Here is a 20,627-nt window from a genome sequence, read left to right as displayed (position 1 = left end):
CATTTTTCATGTGTATATGGCGTGTTTGCATGTATGTATACACGTGTTTTTTGTGTGTGAGTGCACATGCACATGGTAGAGCATACATGTGGTGGAGGTCCAAGGGATCGGCTTCAGTTTTGGATTTTTTTTTCTCCCCACCTCATTCAATAAGACAGAGTTTCTCAGGGTTTCCAGAGCTCACCAGAACAGCTAGGCTCATGAGTCAGCTTACTTTGGGGGATCTTATGTCTCTGTCTTTGAGGCTGGAATCTACGTGGAGCAATGACAGGAGATCTGGGGGGATCTCTGATCTGCACACTTTCTCAACAAGTAACTACTGAGCCATTTTCTCAGCTCAAGACCTTTTAATCTGTGTGAGGTGTATGTTTAGGTGCACATACCTAGCGTGCATGGAGTCAGGGCACAACTTTGTACAGTTGGTTACATTTCTACCTCTCTGTAGCTTCTGGGGCTAGACCTCTGGTTGCCAGGCTTACGTAGCAAGCATCTTTACCCACTGAGCCATCTTCATTAAGATTACATTGATTTGATACATCACTGCTTGTTAGTAAGGCTTTGATGTTATTTATTAATACAAATATTTCTCTTCACATTTTACATTGGAATATTTAACATCAGAATTTTGTCTCAGAATCTGAAAGTTTATGTCCTTTTGAAAACAATAATATTGACTTTGAAATGTTTTCTTTTAGTCATTTTTTTAGCTTGACTTTTAAAATTAACCAATTAGTGAATTAACTTAATTTGAGTTTGAGACAGAGTCTTACTATGTCCCTCTGTCTGGATTGGAACTTACTACATAGAACAAACTGTCGTCTAACTTACATGAGCTTGTCACTGTCTCCGAAGTGCTGAGATAAAGACATGTGCCACACACCTGGTCTTTTAACCTCAAATTTGTATAGCACTAGGCTATAGCTCAGTGATAAAAGGTTTCGCTTCATCCCTTCTGTAGGACACAACTCTGCTTTGGACAAAGCAGATGCAGGCTGTGCCCTGGAGAAATTAGAAACGTCTCAAACGATGTTATTTTCAGCAAGTTTCTACCTCTTTTCCCCCCCAGAGTATTTCCCCACTGAAATGATGGAAAAAGTGTAAGCCTCTGAGAACAAAGGCAGTGGGGAAGGGAGCAATGGCTCGTGGGATCCAAAGAGTGTGCTAGTAAATGATTTCGCTGAGTGAACAGCTGTTGACTTTCTCCACCTGGCGAGTTTGGTGTCTGGGTGCATCTTCATTCTGAAGAATCCTGATCTGGAGGCCCTTGGTGGCCTCTGATGGTGGCAGCACAAGTGGAGTTAAGGTTATGCACTTGGAGACAGTGTCGGGCCCCTGAGTCCTTTTCGTGGATGCTAACGTCTAGTTGAAAAATGCGTTCCCACTCTGTGGAAACCCTAGGACCTCTGACCTTATGGACACTGGCTAGAGAACTGAGAACTGAGAAATAGTGGAATCCGGCATCTAGCAGAAACTTTAGATGTTAAAAGGTGAGGCCCCAGCTTTGTCTCCGCACGGCTTTGAGCATGCTGATTGCTGGGTTTACACACTGACCGGAGGCAGGCTTTGGACATGCTGATTGCCGGGTTTACACACTGACCCGAGGCAGGTTCCTTTTTTATTGATCTGGGTTTAAAAAAGAGACACTCAGTTGAGATCCTCAGCAAAAGCTACATGTCTTGAGACACCCCACCACTACATGCAGGCACTGCACCCCACTCGGAGAACCAGCACCGCGTCGGGAGGCAGTTACAGCATCTCGGAAACAAAACTGCAAAACAACCAAAAGGGAAAGGACAAGTGGAGCGAAAAGAAAGGCAGCAGAAAAGAACATAGTGACCGGGAACAAAACCCCCAAAGAGGAGATAAGACACAAATCAACCCACACACGACATCTGCAGGGAGGTCTTGGACCCTGGGGAGTAGAATGCTATTTTTAAAACCTATTCTCGAAGTTAAAAATAGCATAGCTGAAGTCAAATATTCAGTAGAAATTTGGATGATAAAATGGAAGAAATCGCTCAAAGTAGAACAAGGAGGCAGGGCATAGAAAATGGGATGAAAAAGAAAGATTAATCTAGGAAGTCTAATATCTGACTGTCGGTGCTCCTGAAATAGAACATGACACTGCTTGGCAGGAAAGATTAGGGAAAAGATTTCCTAGAACTCTGTGACAGTTTCCAGACTGCAAAGTCCCTCAGCATCCACAGGGCCACCCTGGACAGCCATAGAAGCTCGATCTGTGGACTCAGATGGGAATGGGACCCCTGAAGTGATGCATTGTGGGAATTTGACTTTTTTTTTTCTGTATGTGAACACATGTGCGCATGCCTGTGGAAGCTACCAGGGACTGCTGAGGTCTCATTTGTCTCATTTGATCAGTCCCCACCTTAACTCTATTCCGAAGGCTCGGGGTCTGTCACCGAGCCTTCAGCTTGAAGCTTGTTTTTTAGTTATGTTGACTGGCTAGAAAGCCTACGTCATCCTCCTGTCTTTATACTTCCCGTTTCCCGGTGTAAAAATTCTAGGCACGAGTGACCATACCCCGCTTTCCCACGGATGCTCCGGGACTGTGTAAATGAGCGCTTTACTTATGGAGCCTTTTCTCCAGCCCCTTTATTAAGAGCTTCAAAAAAGAATATTATCAAAGCCTACAGAGAAGAATAATAAGTTATACTCACAGTCTTGGGACAAAGTATGACATCACACTCGCTATTATTTGCATTTTGAACATCCCTGGCTGGATACTATTTTTTTAAAATATTTTTATTTTCTATATTCTTTGTTTACATTCCAAATGATTTCCCCTTTCCCGGATCCCCCCTCCCCATATGTCCCATAAACCTTCTTCTCTCCATCCATTCTCCAATCACCTCCCTCCTTTTTCTCTGTCCTTATATTCCCTTCCAATGCTAGATCAATCCTTTCCAGGATCAGGACCCTCTCCATACTTCTTCATGGGAGTCATTTGTTATGTGATTTGTACCTTGGGTATTCAGGGCTTCTGGGCTAATTAATATCCACTTATCAGAGATTGCATTCCATGTGTATTCTTTTGTGATTGGGTTACCTCACTTAGGATGATATTTTTCAGATCAAACCATTTGCCTAAAAATTTTGTGAATTCATTGTTTTTAATTGCTGAGTAGTATTCCATTGTGTAAATATACCACATTTTCTGTATCCATTCCTCCTTTGAGGGGCATCTGGGTTCTTTCCAGCTTCTGGCTATTATAAATAAGGCTGCTATGAACAAAATGGAGCATGTGTCTTTATTGCATGCTGGGGAATCCTTTGGGTATATGCCCAGGAGAGGTATAGCAGGGTCCTCTGGAAGTCTCATGTCCAGTTTTCTGAGGAACCTCCAGACTGATTTCCACAGTGGTTGTACCATCTTACAGCCCCACCAGCAGTGGAGGAGTGTTCCTCTTTCTCCACATGCTCCTGGCTGGATACTATTGAGAGATGGTCGAGACCTTAAGAAATAGGACCTAGTGGGAGTTTTTCTCATCGTGTGTGTGTGTGTGGGGGGGGGGGGTGCCCTTGGAATTATGGTCCTGCTCATTTCCTATTTCTCTTTCACTCCCAATCTTAAGATCTGACACACCACCACACACAAGTTCAAAAGCAACAAGGCCAATTAACTGTGAACGGAAACTGCAGAGCCTGTTACCTGAAATAAAGCTTTCCTCTCTTCCCGTTGATTATCTCAGGTGCTTTCCTACAACCTCCCACGTTGCATAAATCCATGCTATGAGCTCATGCAATGATGAAATTCCACAAGGATATCTGGGGACTACAAGTGATATATGATCGTATATATACAATGGAGAAAGCAAGAGGGGTGAACTCTTAATTTTCAGTATTGAAAACATGGTCCAGCTAAGACAGATCAGGAGGCAAAGAAGCTTACTGTCAAACCCAAGGACCTGAGTTCAAGCCCCGGGGCCCACAGGTAGAAGGAGAAAACCAGTGCCTGCAAGTTGCCCTCTGACCTCCCCAGGCACCCATGGCACCCCCACATGGTCGTCCAGCCACACACCGACACACATCAACAAAGACTTAAACATTTTGTAATGTCTAAAAGCAAGAACCAAATATTTTAATATTTCTATAAAATAACATATGTTATCACAAAACTACATTTATATAATACCAAATATCAACTCACATAACTATAACGTAACAGAAGGTCTGCACACCAGTTAAAATGTATAACCAAATAGCAGAGTAAAAGGTACAGGAGTGTCTGGGGAATGGGAGGACGGTGGTGGGAACTGCTGTTTTCCTTTTTAAGCTGTTGAGTTGTTTGACACTAAAAGATGTGAACATGCGCAGCTTAATGATGTGACAGCTACAGCATAAAATTATCAAACATTGCAGGTTCTCCAAAGCCCCACATCCCACATTTCAGTTCGGTGCTGTTGTTCTTAATGCTGTGGCACAGTAAAAAAGACTTTCATTCATGTAACAGTATGAACATCACTGAAACATTGTGTGGGGCAGGAGGCAAGTCTTGATCTGTCAATACTTAAGCACAGTGAGATTCAAGCTTCAGGTGTGCAGGTTACAAAGTGGGCTCAGATATGGAAGTACTTAAAGCATTGGTGGAGATGGAGACAAAGAAGAGAATGGCTTGCTCATTCCTTGCAAAATTATGGGGTTTTTCTTTTCTACCGAAAGCAACTCATTAAGTAACTGAGAGCTGGTAATTGGGAACTTGACCCTCGTGAAGCTTTTTCCTGTAGAATGAGGCTACGTTACAGAAAGGTCTTAACAGGAAGCAGGATGTGGATTAGGAATGATAAAGATGGTTACTTACCAAAGAACTTGATTTTAGAATAAGGGAGTGACCTTTCTTGGGGCATACTTGGCTTGAGATATAACTTTGAGCCTTTTCCTTTTTTTTCCCTTTTCTTTTGTAGAATTAAAAATACCAATAAACACAAGTAACTCCTTTTGTTGCTCAAGTGTGCTACTTTTCTCAAAGCTCTGACAGAGTTCTTGAAAGAAGCAACTTAAGGAAGGACAGGTTTATTTTGCCTGGCAGCTTTAGAGAGAAGATGCATAGGGGTGGGAAAGGTGTGATGGGGTTGGGGGAGGCTTACAGCTGAGGGGGACACAGGGCCATGGAAAGCCAGGATGAGGGGGTGGGGCTTACAGCTGGGCTGGGAACCCGGGCCAGGCTGTAACTTATATGGCCAACCAGTCAACTAGCTACTTCCTTCCTTTAGACCCCACTTCCAAAAGCGTACCTCCAGCTGGGGGCCAAGAGTTCCCAGGAGCCTGTGGGGGGCATTGCTCACCCACTGATTAACAATGGGACTTTTGTGCTGAGCTCAAAAGAGTCTGGGACTCAGCACTGGGCTGCCATGTTCTTTCTACTAGATATCAACCAGAATCTCCTGAACTTTGGTTTCTTCATCATTTAGATTGGCCTAAAGCAGCGATTCTCAACCAGTGTGTCATGACCTCTTTGGTAAACGTCCAATTCCAAAAATATTTACATTACAATTCATAACAGTAGGGATGCCACCACCGCTTCCCATGTGCAGCCCTGTCCACTCATTCTTCAGCCGCTCAGGTTGAATCCACCAAAGCGATGGTTATGGAGCCGAGCTGCCTCGTCCCCTGCTGGTCGGGCTGGAGTTGTGCAACAGTACTACACCTGCAGAATCAGGCCCCAGGCATGCTGCACAGAATTTATGGAAAGAACTCATCTCATGCCCACGGGGGCTTGGATTCCAGCAGGAAGCCAGCAGATACAGTCTACAGGCAGAAGGAAATTCACGGGAAAGTGATGTCACAAAACTTCACCAAGATCCGCCACGTGGATGCTCACACAAACTCTGACCGACGACGACGACGACGACGACGGGGAGGTAGTCCAAGTGATGGGGGTGCTGTCCAACAACAACCAGGCTCTGCGGAGGTTCGCGCTGACCTTTGTCCTTGCTCCTGAGGGCTCTGTTGCCAACAGATTCTATGTTCGCAATGACATCTTCAGATACCAAGAGGAGGTCTTCGGTGGCTTTGTCACAGAGCCTCAAGAGGAATCTGAGGAAGAAATAAAGGAACCGGAAGAAAGACAGCAGACACCAGAGGTGGTACCTGATGATTCCTGAACTTTCTACAATCAGACTGTCAGTAATGAGTTGGAGGAGCGTTTAGAGGAGCCTGTTGTGGTACCGGAACCGGAACCGGAGCTGGCGGCAGAACCTGTGCCGGACATTCAAGAGGACAAGCCCGAGCCTGCATCGGAAAACGCTGCTCCCAAGGATGTGCAGACCAGCGCTTCCCCGGCCGTGGTAGACGGGGCCCCAGCACAGGAGGACTTGACATTGTCTTGGGCATCTGTGACTAGTAAGGACCTTCCTCCCAGTGGGGCTGTTCCAGTGACAGGGACACCGCCTCATGTGGTCAAAGTGCCAGCATCACAGCCCCGTCCAGAACCTAACTGACTCTCAGCTCCCACCACAAAGGTCTCAGATCAGAGGATTCGAGAGCAATGGATCGATATTCCTCCTCAGAGAGGACCCTGATGAATCCGTGAGGCTGGTGAACAAGCGATGTGGAACCTTGAAGGACGGCGAGGCACCCCGACAGTCACCAGCTCTTTATTGGGAACCTGTCACATGAGGTTGACAAGTCAGAACTGAAGGATTTTTTCCCAAAATTATGGGAATGTGGTAGAGCTGTGCCTCAATGGTGGTGGCAAGTTACCCAATTTCGCTTTTGTTTGATGATTCTGAACCCGTTTAGAAGGTCCTTAATAATAGGCCCATCATGCTCCGAGGCGCTGCCCACCTGAATGTGGAAGAGAAGACTTGAGCTCTCAGGGAAGGTGGCCGCAGGGACCTGGAGGGCCCCCTCCCCTGTTGTGGGCCAAGAGGCTCTCCCCTCAGAGGCATGGTGCAGAAACTGGGCTTTGGCGTGGGCAGGGGGATTACAACTCCAAAGCAGTGAATTGCTTGCCTCAGATCTCCACACAGCACACAGCCCCGGCTCCTGCAGAATGGGGAATTCTTTCAATCCGCCTTTGGTGTCTCGGAGTGGTCTATTATAAACTGCTTGAGTTTGTACAATTTTAATTTCGCTTGTGTTCATAGTGTGTGCTCTCCAACCCTCTTTCCTCCCTTGACCTTTTAGTCCTTCTTTCCCAGTTTTCCAGAATGATAATTTAGGAGGAATAGATTTGTAAAGAAGAGGAAAGACTGACATTCCTGTTCACGCTGCGTATGCAGACTGGAGTCTCACCTCCTTTGCCCAGAGGAGCGTGTCTCAGTATCACTGACAATGGATGTTTCATTTGTTGGGAGACACAGGATTTGATAAACATTTTGGAAGCAGGAAAAATCAAGTCATGACTCCTTTCTGGTGTGGTAAAATTGCCTGCTCGTGTGGTTAACTGAATAAAAGGTGTTTATAGAAAAAGAGTATCAAAATTACAGTTATGGTGTAGCGATGAAAATAAATTGATGGGCGGGGCCACCATAACACAAGGAATGGCATCAAAGGGTGGTGGCATTAGGAAGGCCGAGGACCACTGGTCTGAAGGGTCTCTCAGTCCTGTCACTCTGTCATGCTTCCACTCACCAGGGTCCATCCAGGGAAGTCATCGTAATCCCTATGCAGATGGCTCCCTGCACCTGGGTGCGCATTCAGCCCATGCAAAATCAGTGTTTTTCTTTTGGAACAAACGGGGCACGTTGGGAGTCAGGGGTGCTGACATCTACATTTAAAAGATCATACGTGTAATTTATTCCACAGAGTCCCAGAGCAGCAGAAAACGGAACTGGTTCTCAGTGATAAAGTAAATGTGCTAAATGTGCAGAGGAACCGAGCTGATGGAGGAGGCGGAGAAGGCCCTGAGAGTGTTTCGCTTCCAGGCAGTGGCCCTTCCTAGGGCCCAGCTAGAAATGTGCGGCTACATTCTCATGCAGTTTACACCCTTGCCCGCGTTGGTTGGTCCTGCCCGAGGCTTGGACTGTGGTTCTTGCTTGGTGGTGATGCTGGCTGCACACAGCCTCATCTGATTCCAATGAAGTCCAGTGAAGAAGCTGCTTCTGGGGCGAGACGGCAGCACGTCACCATCCGTCCCTCGGGAGAGCGCTGCGGAGGCTCTGCGCTGGCTCCTTCTGCCACAGTTGAGCTCCAGTTAGGCCCGAGATTCAAGAGTGACCTCGAGGATCCAGACTCCGCACGGAATTGGTAGCTAGCAAGTTCTGGATAGATGACTTTTCCTCGCTCTCTGTAGCTGGTCTTTTGTTACTTTGTGGGTTCTTTTTTTCTTTTTCCCCCTTTCAAGCCCCTAACTCTAGATCAGAGAGAAAAACAGAGAGGAGAGGGGTGACATTACTTTTAGATTAATTCCTGCTGATTAGGGGCATCTAGTTCCTTGGAGCAAATTTGAACTTCTCTGTTAGGATATCTAATTTCTTCTTGCTTCTTCTTTGTCCACAACTACTTAACAAACTGTGACCAGCAGCAACCAACAGCAACCAACCAACAACCCACCTGCCTCATGGGGCCCTAGTGTTTATATACATTCTAAAAAGTCCCCAGAATTCCAAATGCCACACAATTGTGGAAATCATACCTCCTGTGCCAGACAAATTAGAGTCACCTGCTCTGGATAATCTGAAGCAGCCCCATATCCCACACCTGGGATTAAAATGGAAACATATTCTTATAATATTTCCGTGCTTTTTTAAAGAGACCAAAATTCCAAAGTTGTCACTCCAGCTCTCTGGATCCATCTCCCCAGAATCTAGAAGCAAGCAAAATGTATTGCTACATGAATTTTTTTTTCCTAATGAAATACATTTACACATTCTTCTAATGGAAACACAACTTGCAAAAGTGCATATTTTCTCCTTTCAGGTTGGGGTTGTTTTCTTTTGGGTTGAAATACAGTTCTCTCTCCATGTTAGCAGGTTTCACATCTATCTATTCAACTAACTACAAATCAAAACTGTTAAAACCAAACGACTGACCAAAAGAAAGCTGTGGGGGGATGGAAAGATAGCTCAGTGGCTAAGAGTACGAATTGCTCTCTCAGAGTGCTCAGATAGGAATTCTTAGCACCTACCTAAGTGGCTCACAAACATCCCTAACTCCCAGTTCCAGGGGATTGGAATCCTCCTTCTGCACTCTGTTGACACCACACACGCACTTGGTGTACATAAAGAGATACATGCAATGTATTCATACACATAAAATAAATAGTAAAAATGAAATTGTGCAATCAGACTATGGAGATCTATTGTCATAATTAAACGAGACAGGCTAGCAACTGGTTACATAAAATTTATATTACATTATAAGTTTAAAATATATATATATATAAATAATATACATATTACATATGTGTATATATAAAAACATTACCCAAGGATGTGACTATTAACTTTTTATTCATTTTTTGTTTGAACAGGTTAATGTGGGGGTGAACATATGTGTGTGTGTGAAAGTCAACATCACACCTTGCTTTGACAAGTGCTGGGATTTGAAATCAGTTCTTCCTGCTGGCACAGCAAGCATTTTACCCACTGAGCCATCTTCCCCACCCCATTTGTGAGTTTTGTTAGTCCCTGGAGTCCTGACACCAATCTCCCATGGAATTAGGGAATGACTGTGACCTCTTTTTTTTTTTTTAAAAAGATTTATTTATTTTATGTATATGAGTACACCATTGCTGTCTTCAGACACACCAGACAGAGCATTGGATTGTATTACAGATGGTTGTGAGCCACCATGTGGTTGCTGGGAATTGAATTCAGGTACTCTGGAAAAGCAGTCAGTGCTCTTAATCACTGAACCATCTCCCCAGCCCCAAGGCTATACCTCTTATTAAAAAGTTCTTTACCACAATTTGTGCTAAAGACACTTTAAAAGACACTTTGTTTGAAAAATTAATTGATGCTAATTAATAATAAATAATTAACATGAAAATAGTGGTTGGGTAAAAACAGTTGGAACCAGAATATAATTGGGTACCAAATGTTTACTCCTGGTTTCTTTAATTCACAAAATTAGATGAAAGGAAGAAAGAAACTGTTAATCTTTTTTGGGTACCTAATTCTATCTTGTGTATTTCTTGCCATATTAACATTTACATAAATATCTTTAGATACCACATAGAGAGGATGTTGGAAAAGGCATTGCAGCATAAAACTCCACTGAGAGTTTACTTGAGCAGTCTCTTCCCCTTTCAGGAACTGTGTGGGGTGGGAGTGTATTCTGGCTTGTGCCTGTCAGGCCTGGATCTACCTGCAATAGCACAAAGCTAGCAAACAAAGCTGCTAATTTCTACTCAAGTTTCTTGTGAACCGTGGGCTGTATTGCCTCTTTGTAAGTCCCTTCTCTCCTTTTAAGAGGAAGTTGTTAGCATTAGATGGTAGATATTTTGTTTGTTTTCACATTAGGACATTTTTGAAAATGTCTTATTTGTGTGTGTGTGTGTGAGAGAGAGAGAGGGGGGAGGGGCGGGTGATCAGGTGTCAGGTGCTTTAGAGGCCATAAGAGGCTGTTGGGTTAGCTGGGGTAGCAGATGGTTGTGAGTCACTTGATTTGGGGGCTGGTAGTTGAACTCAGTTGAAATCAAGATACACTCTCAACCACTGAACCATCCTTCCAGCTCAAGTCAGAAGATTTTCAAGGAGAAAACAGAGCGTTTCTAAGTGTACTGATGAGCCAGAGTTCATATTGATCACTGAACTTCCTTTTGATAGACTCTTTGTACCATTGGCTTCTCTGTACTTCCTGGGCTGATTAAAGCTTATGACGCTCGTGCGAGTCTCAGCAGACATATCAAACCCCATTAATGTCAATCTGCCCTCTTAGTCTGCGTGCGTTTGCTGATTCTGCACACTTGAGTCATTTCAGGTTTATTTCAAGAGATTGTATTTTGAAGATATGGCATTAAATGACATTTTATAATTACATTAAAATAGTTAAAGCATTTTAAGCCCCTGGGTTTCCTTTCAGGCTAAATTAAAAATGTCTAGAAAAATGACTTTTTCTCTTTGCTATTGAGACCGAATTGAAGATGAACTTTCAGGATAAAATGCGTTAGTTTCAAAAATGCAATGTGGCCCATCCCTTGTACTGGATCATAGAACATGACCACGGCCCACTCAGTAGAGCCCTGTCTGAATTTCAGAGCATGACTCTCCTGCATTCAAGGGCCTAGCTGCTCTAAATAAATATTGGTTTAAAAGGGGGTAGTTAAGGGAATCATAATCTTGAAAAACGGTCTTTTTCAAAGTAATGATATATATTTTCCCTGGACCTGTTTACTTCTCTAACTATATGTTGAACTAACAATCTGGGCTGCCTTTCACCAGATCTGCTCAGGTAGAATTGTGTTTTTTTTCTGTGTTTGATGTTTGCTTCATGATCATTTATCCAAGTGTGACAGCATGAGGATTCTTGGGACAAAGCCAGCATACTAATAAACCTGTCCATCACTGACCCAAAGCCCAGTAACAGCTTATTGTCTGTCAACTATTCCTAGATCATGGCAGTATTGATGCTTACCTTCCTAGTGTTCTGTGTACTTGCTGTTGGTTGGCTTGGTGTTGTTAGAAAATCTAAGCTATAGTAAACGTAATAAAATAATAATAATGAGGTATACATAGTTGTGCCTGAGTGGGAGGGGTTCTGCATGTCAGTGCAATGCTTATAGCTACCAGCAGGGGGCATTGGACTCACCTGGATCTGCAGTTACACAGTCTGAAGTTGCCCTGTATGAGTGCTGGGAACTGACCTCACATCCTCTTCAAAAATAGTGTGTGTTCCTAACCACTGAGCCATCTCTCCAGTCCCGGAAAAAATGTCACTGGTTCGTTCCAAGGATATTAACGCCATGAGGAATTAGATGGGGCTAGAGATGTTGGCCAGGATCAAGCAGACTTCATGTGACATCTGGAACTATTATAAGTAAAATTAGAAGTCAGTTTAAATATTTTAAAGCAGAGAGGAAAGAAGCAGAGGATTTGGCTTCCTGTTAAAATCATCTGTAGGCGAGAGACGTGGTGCAGGACCCGAGCACTTGTCTAGCGTGTTCCATACCCCAGGTTCCATGCTAAAGAGAAGGACCAAAAGAAAGAAGCACAGAGAAGGGGCTGCAAGAACGTGAGCATTAAGAAATAGGATGTGAAACAGGATAAAGGCTGAGGCGACGGGTAAAGCGGGTAGAGCTGGGGTGACTATGTTGATGAACTTGTAGTCATGTGGCAAGCGCATGCAGTTCTCAAACGAGAGGCCATCCTGGAACAATGATCAGATCAGAAGACATATACTTATGTATCACCCCCCTCTCTCTTCTTACACACACACACACACACACACACACACACACACACACACACACACACACACGTATAGTATAGTCCAGGGAAAGATCTACAGCTTAAAGCCACTTCACTACACTACAGTTAAGTCACCCAATGGAAGCTCACTACTGGGTATACAAGACAGATGGCAGAACATACGGACCCACCAACTATTAAGCAACGGGTGTTCTGACTTAATTTCTAGAACTGCCAAGAGAGCGACTTTCAATAGGTAGCAGAGGGAAAGCCTTCTTTGTGCTGAATCCTTAACACTTCCTGTCAGTCAGAAGGCCGACAACCCTCATCCTTGAATGGGCATGATACGCCGAGTGGAGATACATGCCAGAGGTCACGCAGGGTGTGAGTGAGCCAAACCTGTGGCAGCCCAGGCAATAGCTCCGTATTCACGTGATAACACGGGATGTCTGTGCTAGGCGGAAGTGCTAGAGCAGTCCATTTAGCTGGTGTGCTTTCATAGGTGGTTTGACTAGGTAGAGAAATCAACAACTGAGGTTGGCTTGGTTAGGGAGAGAAATCAGCAACTATTCTAGTCATATTTCCACCCAGTGCTCGCCGTGCCTCTGGGATAAAGAAGCATCGCACGTCTGTTTCCCGTGTCCCCGTGGAAATCGCACATACATACTTGGATCAGTGAATGAAGAAAATGCTGGAACACTAAGTGTTACAAGGAAGAATGGAGACTTTGAAGTCATACCTACCAACAAGCAAATTACTTTAAAAAAAACACTTATTTACTGTGTGTGTGTGTGTGTGTGTGTGTGTGTAGTTGATTCTCTCCTACCTCCATGTGAGACCCGGGTTTTGAACTCAGGTTGTTAAGCTTGGTAGAAGACACCATTACTCTCTCCTCCTCTTCTCCATCTCTCCTCCCCTACCAGGGATGTCAGACTTCTGTGCCCCAGATCAAGCCTTTTTTCTGGTCTCCATCTTTCTCCAGGAAGATGCTGAGACTTACAGCTTCCCGCCCTGGAGTTTTTCTTTAAAAGTCTAATGAAATGTCTTTAAACTTCCCTTTGTGTCCACTCCTAAATTCTTTTTACAAACGAGACTAATAACCTCCAAAGGGTACCCCAAAGCTCCAGTAATGTGGTAACTGTGGTAGACTTCCCAAAATTTTCGCAATATCACTTTTACCTGCTGAGCCATCTCACAGACACGGGATTTGAAAAAAAGTATATTGAACTTTAAAATTATCACCCTTTTAGCTATATCTGCTAGGGGAAAAAAAGTAAAGTACTGGTACCATGAGTTTGCTAGGATCAAGTAGAAGAACAAGGGACAGTGTGTACTTAATGAGTGTTTTAAGTTTCTAGAGAGAGATTCTGAATTACAGAGCACGGCAAACCTTCCCAACGTTGAAGGAGTCAGGATACTGCTGATGAGAAGACAGGACTCAAACATCACTTGTCCTGACTGTTCCTGGGGTAGAGATGAATGGAACACAGCTTGGATGTGTCTGCTTTTGCGTTATTGAATAAACACAGATGTGGAAAGTATTAGGACGTACAAATTGTAAAGTCCGGACAAGTGTAAGAAGAATCAACAGAACGGGACGGATGAGTGTGGGCTTTTAGTAAACTGGAAACTATGAGTCTCCAAAGACCTATGAGCATGAGGATAAGAATGTGGGAGGAGGGTGTGACAGGAAACTGGAAATATCCATTACCTTTTTCTTAGCAGCTGAAATTCTCCGGCCTCGCCAGCACCCTGGCTTGCAGAGCCAGCACAAACAGATGATCGCTGTGTTTTCCTTTTCCTGCTTCAGTTTCTGCAGCACTCCGGTTCTCAGTGTAATTCAAAAGATCTTTGCTCTCAATAACAGGCTCTGCAGCCAACTTCTGTCTCAAATCTCCAAAATCAAGGTAGCATCTTACACTGCCAAGTGCAAGGACAAAGAGCAGAAGGAGCCATTGATTGATTCCTTAGAGTTCCTGGAGCTGTGGGTTCTCTGTTTTATGCAGTGAAGTCTGTGGGGTCCTTTGTAAAAGTCAATCCAGTGCTTAATCTCAAGGTAAGAGGGAGTTTAAAATCTAAATCAAAAGACTAGAGATATGGAAATGAGGTTACCCTGAGACTCAAACAGTAAAATCCATCCTTAATTGGCTAGGGAGGGGTGGCTCCCTTGTGAACCAAAGAAGAGGGTTGTTAAAAGAAAATAAAGACATCCACATCAAAGTGCTTTAACACTACACAGGACAGGTGTGTGCCTAATAAACACTGACTTCAAGCCATGTCACCTAATTTGCCTAGTGATAAAAGTCACCAGGGAGGACTTGTTAAATTTAGATTCCCAGGCCCCCTCCATGAAGAGTGGATTTTGGTTGACTTAAACAGAGTTTAAGGAGTGCCCCCAGAATTCTTTAGGTTTCTGAGTTTAGAAAACACCACCTGAGATGCTGCTCTGGATGTGGGGATGCTTTGGAGTTACGTGGGTGCTCCACACTTAGGTTCTAGGGCAGTAGTGAAGATTCTGCCTGAGAGCCTGAACTCTGGGATGGGAGTTCTGATGGGAGCTGCAGGTCTTAGGTTAGTTTCCAAAGCAAGGCCCCTAACCAGGATTTGCTGATGTCTTGTAAACTATACCCCGACTTTTGTCCTTTGTTCAACTGCCAGAAAGGGAGGAAAGGGAAGCCACTGAGCCTAGTAAAATTCAAATTCCCAGTCTTGTTCTATTAAGAATGTTTACTCGGTAGATTTCAGTCAGGACCTGTTTAGGTTTCCTAGAAACTGTGCGGTAATCCAGGCTTGGGCAGCATTGGACTTCATGTGGACGTCTTCATTTTCTCCTAACAGCTTCTCCGCACGGTGTCGTGGAAACTTCAGTCTACAGGGGAATCAAAACTCTTAAAACAGTCTATCAAGGATGGATTTTCATTATTCAAAGCTTGACTGGTATTAGCCACACAGGGAAAGAATGCATTACTCCAGAAAAAAAAAAAAAGATTGGTCTCTGAAGAAACACAGGAGGGAAAAACAAAACAAGACCCAAAGCTGGAGAAAAGCCCAGGGTTCCTGCCTACTCTATATCCAAGCTTGAGAATCTGGATCAGCTGCCGGAACAAACCAGCCCAGAAAAGGAACCTGTCCACACCAGGACTCACAGCCTGCTCACCCCCCACACCTCTCTCCCTCTTCCCTTCCCCCCTCCCCTTCTTTCTTTACTTATAAGGGTTTCCTCTGCTCTCTACAGCGGGGTGGGTGTACAGGAGGCTTCTCGTCCTGTGGTCTCTGTCTCAGCTGGAATTCTGAATGTTCGTTATCATCTCTGTCACCCTGCTTTTTTATTTTCACATCTCCCTCCCTCTGCTCCAAACTCTTTCCCCTGTGCCTCTGCCCTTTCCTGGGTCCTCTACACTCCTGTGATGATTAATGCATTCCTTTCAGGCCACCCCCCACCCCCACCCCATCCTCCTTTCCTCCTTCCCCCCTCCTCCCAAAGATTTCCTAGGACACAAGGTAATGTTAGCCTGCCTGTTGCTGAAGACTCAGAAGGAGAAAGTATTCGCTTGAGGACCCGAGGTCCTCTGACCTCCTTGTGAACCATAGCAGACTCACATTCACACAGATATACACACACCCAAAATAAGTGAATACAAATTTAGCATTCCCCCTCCCCCCCTCCAGGACACTATGGGGCTGGAGAGATAGCTCAGTGACTAAAAGAACTCACTGTTCTTTCAAAGGCCCTGGGTTCAGTTTCCTGCATACACGTGGTGGCTCACAGCACAGATAACTCCGGTTCTTAATATCCTCTTCTTACCTGTGTACCAGACATGCACCCGGTGTACAGACATATGTGAAGGCAAACACTCATACAGAAACTATCCATCTATTAAAATGAGAACAAGAAATGGGAAACTGTCCTTTGAGGCTGTTCTCAAGTCTTTTCAAGATCTCAAGCCCCCCATAGGTGTGGGGAAATTACATTCCTTCTAGTCTCTGCTGCCAACTCTTTCCTAAAGGCTATGTATGCATTGCCGACTTGATCCATAAGTGGTGGTAATGTTGGGGTGGAGTGGGACTTGAGGGGAGACCTGGTGGGGGGAAGGCAGGCCACTGGGGCTCTGCCCTTAGAGGGGCTGTTTAACCCTAGCCCCTCTCCTCTTGTGATTAGAAGCAGAGCCTCATTGCTTCTGCGCCAGCCCCTGCCACGATGTTTGGTCTTAGACCTGGAGCAGCTGGGCCAACCAAGCATGGACCAAAACCTCTGAAACAACAATGGAAAATAAGTATTTCTTCTTTTATTCCTGACTTCTGGATTTGGATTTTTGCTTTGATCTTGTAATTGTGCCCTGGTTCCTCTGTATTGGAATAAGAAAGCATGTTATTTAGTTTGGATTCTACAGAAGCCCACAGTTTAAGAGATTTTTTTTTTTTTGGATATTTTAAAGAGATACTAAACTTTTATTTTTTAAGTGTTGACATTTTTAGAGACTGTGTGACTTTTAAAAGTTGGACCATGCTCCTGGGCATAAACAAAAAAGGAAAGGTTGTGTTTTAATAGTACTCTGTTTGTGTGTTGAGTAGCAAGGGGTCAGTTGTGCTGTGTTGTCTTCATCAACTTGACACAAGCTAGAGTCACCTGGCAAGAGAGAGCCTCAGTTGAGGAATCGCTCCATAAGATTGGCCTGTGTGTGGGCATGTCTGTGACGAGGCCATTCCTTGACTGATGATTGGAATGAAGAGGCCCACTTACTTTAGGGGTTGAGGCTCTTAGGCAGGTGGTCTAGCCTTTAGGTGGCAGGCCTAATAGAAGGAAGTTAGGTCACTAGAGATATACTCCTGAAAGGAAGATGGAGAGCTGGCACCTCGCTGTGGCTCTCTCCTGGGCTTTGTGGGTACCATGAGCAAACACTTCTCCACTGCCACGTGTTTCTGCCTTGATGCCCTAAACCAGAACAGGCCCAAAGCATCAGGGCCAAGCCACCATGCAACAAAACCTTTGAAACTGTGACTCAAAATAAACCTTTCCTCCTGAGCAGTTGATTATCTCAGGAATGTGCTAGAGTATTGGAAACATGGTGGGTAACCCTTTTTCCTCTCCAAAATATTTTAGGGAAAAAAAGTCAAATAAGCTCTCTTATATGGGCTGGAGAGACGGCTCCACTATTAAGGGATAGGCTCCCAACCAAAAATAGAAGATCTCTGAGTATATTTGAGTTATCTCTTGTAAACTGTACTTTGTTTGACTAGAGAATTGTGCATCTTGACTGGTATTTTCCAATTTGCTCATGTCTGTTTAGTGGCAATTTTTGAAGAAATTGCTTTTCAAATACAGTAAATACTTTGGCAAATTAATTTTGCATATGCATGTATATATGGTGTGCGTTTATATTTATTTATGTGCATGGGGGAACATGTACACATGCATTTGGAGGCCCATGGGATACCTTCCTTGATCACATTGATAAATATTTTACATTTGTGACAAAAAGATTGCTAGTAATTTTAAAATATGGAAGAATTCTTTTCATTGAATGGTATTATTTAGGAAGCAGTAGGAGACTCAGTTGCCAAGCTGAATTTAAGTGGCAGCCTGTTTTGTGTGTGTGTGTGCGCGTGTGTGTGTGTGTGTGTGTTTGTATGTGTATATGTGTTTGTGTGTTTGTGTGTGTGTATGGTATGTGTGTGTTTGTTTGTGTGTGTGAATTTGTGTGTGTTTGTGTGTATGAGTGTATGTTTGTATGTGTGAGTATGTGTGTTTGTGTGTATGAGTGTGTATGTTTGTGTGTATGTGAGTGTGTGTGTGTGTGTTGGGGGCTTTGTTCTAACAGCAACACTTATTTAAAGGAGCAGGTGAGGAAAGCTCCTTGGATTAAGTCATTCTGGAACTACTGGATCCTTGGCGTGGTGGCGGTGACGGGTTTTGGGTTAGACCCCTTAAGCTCGCCCTCCACAGGCAGCACAGGGCCCTGGCAGAGATCACCTGCAGTGCTTAAATGGCTCCTCTTCCCTCTCCCCAGCTCCCGCTCCTCTTTCCCTCTCTCACCATTCTTCTTTTTTATCCTTTTCATTCACATTATGCCAAAGGCTCAGCATTAGGTCCTCAGAGCGCATCTGTGGGCGGTGCCACGCTGCAGTCTCCAGGGAGCCCAGGCGGTTTCCCTTCTGCTCACACTAAAGCTGGGAGAGCGATCCAAGCGGGAGGAACAAGGAAGGCATGTCCCACTGTCAAGGGCTGCTTGTGTTCATACATGTGCCAAGTAAGCTGACACGGAGGGCATTGCTCTATGACCTTAGCAGAGTTGGAACCACAACAGAATTGATTCTCCATGGTTAGCCATGAGCTCAGCTTCGGCACGCTAAAGCACGGATGAACGGACTTTGTTACTGACCCATTTTTTTCCACACCAAGCCGTGCGGAGGAACATTATCTAGGTATCTCTTATTGATTTTTATTTAAAAATGAGAGATCTTTATTTTTTAAAAAAAAATCTCTAAACTATGACAGACTTTTACCAGTAGGGCCCAGGAGTGTGGGCAGGGGCTTTCACAAGCCGGTGTCTACTCCAAAGAAGCTGCCCCTCACCACACTCCCTGAATCAGAAAAGACAGATGAGTCATCCAGTTGTCGCTGCCTCCCTGCTGCCTCCCATCTCCCCACTTCCCCACCTCCCCGCCTCCCCGCCTCCCCGCCTCCCCGCCTCCCCGCCTCCCCGCTGCAGACATCTTCACTCTGAAGCTTTTTCTCCAATAAATGCACTCACTGGCAATGTGACATTTCTATTGGAGAGAAAATTCTAATAGCATTTTGGCAAATAATATACTTGTTTGTGATGATTGTTGCAATGCCTTTCTTCTTTGAAAGGGCATGGAAAGCCTTGTGGTGAGTTGTTTACTCATGATTACCGCCCTTGAGGTGCTCAGCAGGTAAATCAGCCAAGGCTCCCTTCCTGGGACCTATGTACTGCCAGGAAGAAACAGACTTCCGAGGGCTATCCACTTACAACCTGTGCCACATATGGCTGTGCACACAGATTAGTAAATATTAGTGAATAAATACATATTAGTAAATAAAAACAACATGAGAGTAAGCACTGTTAATTTCATTTCCCACCTGAGAGCAAGGAGAAAAATGTTTGTAATTTTACTGTAAATTTCAGGTGTCATGGATCTATATGGTAAAACTGGGCAACTGTCAAGACAGCAGGGCTTATTCTAAATTTAAGAAGTGGCTTGTGGAGGAATGTATTGATATCTTTAAAACATCTAATTTTTTCTGCCCCTAGAGTCTTTGTAGGTGTGGCTCCTGTGTCACGTGTATGTCAGCAGGTAACAGTGAAGAGAGAGGCTGTGTCTGTGCTCAGTGTTCTGACCTGTAAACATCTGAAGAGTCCCTGAAAAAGACAAGCCTGAGATGACCACAAGTCTGGGGTCAGGGGGCCTAGACAAGGGGCTAGCCTGAGATGACCCCTACTACAGCACGGTGCAGACAAGGCGAGGGGAGTCTATTCCCAATATCACCTCTGCCTGGTGCCATAATTCGCGAGAGGGCATAGCACCCCTAAGACCACTCCTGAGATGACCCAGACACCCAGAGACTCTGAGAACCACTAAGAAGAGAAAGTAAGTGGTGGAGAAATGGAAGGGAAACAGAAACCAAAGGATGTGGGTACACTGAAGAGAGGCAGAACTTCAGACTCAAGGGGAGTGAGGAACAGCCTGGTGTGAGTAGCCCAAGATGCCACCTGAGACCAAAATGGAGTCCTGGTCTGTGCTGCCACCAGGGCCATCTCTGGGGCCATGGTCCTGGAGCAGCAGGGGTCTGTTAGCACCAGTCGCCAGGTGGGCATCTCTGGTCTGGGCTAATCTCTGAGGACTGTACAGAACTGGTCCCACCCCTTGCCTGGGCATCTTGGGAGAGCTGGCCTGGGAAACAGAACATGAGAGCAGACCCCACTCCAGCTAGCTGCAGTTGGAAGATCCAGCCCCACACATTTCAGGAGATGTAGGTGATCTGGCCCTGAGGATTTGGGCATGGGGGAGTTGACTCTGTAATTTGTCTCCTGTGTGGTGGCATAGACAAGGGAGAGATACCCTCTTCTCCCCCCCCCCCCCCCCCCCCCCCGCCCCTCACTGTCTGTGGCAAGTGGGAAACTTTTCCCTGAGGTCATGAATGCAGGAGAGCTGTCCCTGCTCCTCTTACTAGAGTGAGTCCTGCACCTTGCCTGAAAAACACTGTAGAGCTGACCCTGGTGACAGGGCCTGGGTGAACTAGCCTGAGGGTGTGGGATAGGAGAGTTTGCTCTGCCACTTTTCTTTTTTTTTTTT

General features: G+C 44.9%; 1 non-coding gene and 1 pseudogene across 1 annotated transcript; both read left to right on the top strand.

Moving 5' to 3' along the window:
- The first annotated feature begins 5,677 nt into the window (after positions 1-5,677).
- Positions 5,678-6,963, top strand: LOC127665170 (ras GTPase-activating protein-binding protein 1-like; annotated as a pseudogene).
- Positions 6,964-19,574: 12,611 nt separating this feature from the next.
- LOC127665312 (small nucleolar RNA SNORA17) lies at positions 19,575-19,701 on the top strand. Its single transcript, XR_007973362.1, has one exon. It is a non-coding gene; the product is annotated as a small nucleolar RNA SNORA17 (small nucleolar RNA).
- The last annotated feature ends 926 nt before the right edge of the window (positions 19,702-20,627 follow it).

This window comes from Apodemus sylvaticus, chromosome 14 (assembly GCF_947179515.1).
Source record: "Apodemus sylvaticus chromosome 14, mApoSyl1.1, whole genome shotgun sequence".
In the NCBI taxonomy this organism is placed as follows: domain Eukaryota; kingdom Metazoa; phylum Chordata; class Mammalia; order Rodentia; family Muridae; genus Apodemus; species Apodemus sylvaticus.
This window is presented reverse-complemented; position numbering and strand designations above follow the sequence as displayed.